The 2,500-nt window shown below is 62.2% G+C and overlaps 1 pseudogene; it reads left to right on the forward strand.

The window, feature by feature from the left end:
* Positions 1-2,500, forward strand: part of LOC126475582 (large subunit ribosomal RNA) — a 6,752-nt pseudogene that overhangs the window by 2,202 nt on the left and 2,050 nt on the right.

Consider the following 2,500-nt stretch of genomic DNA (forward strand, 5'->3'; position numbering starts at 1 on the left):
CTTCCCCTCGGACCTTGAAAATCCGGGAGAGGGCCACGTGGAGGTGTCGCGCCGGTTCGTACCCATATCCGCAGCAGGTCTCCAAGGTGAAGAGCCTCTAGTCGATAGAATAATGTAGGTAAGGGAAGTCGGCAAATTGGATCCATAACTTCGGGATAAGGATTGGCTCTGAGGGTCGGGGCGTGTCGGGTTTGGTCGGGAAGTGGGTCAGCGCTAACGTGCCGGGCCTGGGCGAGGTGAGTGCCGTAGGGGTGCCGGTAAGTGCGGGCGTTTAGCGCGGGAGTGGTCTGCTCTCGCCGTTGGTCGGCCTCGTGCTGGCCGGCGGTGCAGGATGCGCGCGCCTGCGCGGCGTTCGCGCCCCGGTGCTTCAACCTGCGTGCAGGATCCGAGCTCGGTCCCGTGCCTTGGCCTCCCACGGATCTTCCTTGCTGCGAGGCCGCGTCCGCCTTAGCGTGCTCCTCCGGGGGCGCGCGGGTGCGCGGATTCTCTTCGGCCGCCATTCAACGATCAACTCAGAACTGGCACGGACTGGGGGAATCCGACTGTCTAATTAAAACAAAGCATTGCGATGGCCCTAGCGGGTGTTGACGCAATGTGATTTCTGCCCAGTGCTCTGAATGTCAACGTGAAGAAATTCAAGCAAGCGCGGATAAACGGCGGGAGTAACTATGACTCTCGCCGTCGAACATCCCTGGGCTGGTGGACTTCTGGCGCAGCCTCTTCACGACAGAGCCACCTTCCAACGCTGGCTCCATTCCCGACCGGCTTCTCCCGCGCTCGGAGTCTGTTGACTTTGAGCGCCTATGGAGGCCGATCACTGCAGAAGAGGTTGCGGCCGCCTTGCCGCCCAGAGGCTCCGTTGCCGGCCCTGACGTCCTCTCGCCGGTGCAGCTGCGCCGCCTTCCAGCGGAGGTCACCACCAAACTCCTAAACCTTTTCCTGCTTACCCGCAAGCTTCCCCCTTCCCTCCTCCGAGCCAGGACCTCTTTGCTCCCTAAGACAGCCGCCCCAGCATCCCCCGCTGACTTTCGGCCCATCACCGTCTGCTCGGTGCTAGCCCGAACCTTCCATAAGGTTCTGGCGACTCGCCTTATGCAGATGTGTGCTGTGGACGAACGTCAGCGGGCTTTCATCCCAAGGGATGGGATGCTGGAGAACACTTTCCTCCTCGACCGGATACTCGTCGGCGCCGTCCGCCGCTGTCGTTCTGTGTTCATGGCATCCCTCCATGTGTCCAAGGCGTTCGATTCGTTGGACCATGCGGCTTTGCGTCCTGTGCTTAAAGCCCATGGTCTGCCGGACGAATTCATTGACTACGTCGAGGGCTGCTATGCGGACAGCGCGACGGTAATTGTGGGGGGTGGCGACGAGTCCCCGGCCGTGCGGCCAGCAAGAGGTGTTCGGCAAGGAGATCCTCTGTCCCCTCTCCTGTTTAATTTCGCTGTTGATTGTGTTCTAGAACAGCTGCCCTCACACGTAGGTGTCAAGGTGTTGGGCCGCCAGACGAACGCGGCGGCCTTCGCGGATGACATCCTGCTCTTCGCCTCCACGAGGGGGGGCCTGCAGTTCCTTATCAACGCAGCAGTAGCAGCCCTCGACCAACTGGGGCTGCGGGTTAACCCGCGGAAGTGTCTCACCCTCGCACTCGTGGCGTCCGGCCGCGAGAAGAAAGTGAAAGTGGATGCGAGCGTCACCTTCACGGCCGGCGAAACCACCATGCCGGCGTTGGGAGTGGGTGAGACCTTCCGCTACCTGGGACTGCAGTTCTCCTCCTCTGGGCGGTGTCTCTTCCATCCGAGGCACCACATCGAGGAGCAGCTGTCGATCATCACGCGGGCGCCGCTGAAGCCGCAGCAGCGGCTCTTTGCACTTCGTGAGGTCCTTCTCCCGGGCCTGTATCATGGCCTAGCACTGAGTCGCACCCGCATCGGTGCGCTCAAGGCCATGGACAATTGCGTTCGATCCGCCGTGAGGAGATGGTTCCGCCTCCCAGCCGACACCCCCTTGGGCTACTTTCACGCTCCAATTGCCCATGGGGGCCTTGGGATTCCAACAGCCCGCTGGATAGGGCCAACCCTGAGGCGGGGCAGGCTCCTCACCCTGTTGCAGCTCGAGACCACCACCACCGACGCAGACCTGGGGGAGGCACGACACGAAGTGGCGGCGCTTGAACGACACCTCACGTGGGAGGGCCATCTGCTGCCAATGGCTGCAAAAGTTGGTGAGATGTGGGCGGCGCGTCTGCATATTTCCTTCGACGGGGCAGCTCTCTCGTCGTCAGCCAGGACATCAGGCCAACACAGCTGGGTCGAGGACACCAGTCGCTTCCTGTCTGGCCGTGACTACGTCGTGTGCATCCGCACGCACATTAACGCCATACCATCCAAGGCGCGCAGGAGTCGCGGCCGAGACAGGGAGAAGATGTGTCGCGCAAGATGCAACGCCGTCGAGACCGCGAACCACGTCGTCCAGGGCTGCGGGCTGACCAGCCGAGCCCGGG

The sequence above is a fragment of the Schistocerca serialis genome, chromosome 4, assembly GCF_023864345.2.
Source record: "Schistocerca serialis cubense isolate TAMUIC-IGC-003099 chromosome 4, iqSchSeri2.2, whole genome shotgun sequence".
In the NCBI taxonomy this organism is placed as follows: domain Eukaryota; kingdom Metazoa; phylum Arthropoda; class Insecta; order Orthoptera; family Acrididae; genus Schistocerca; species Schistocerca serialis.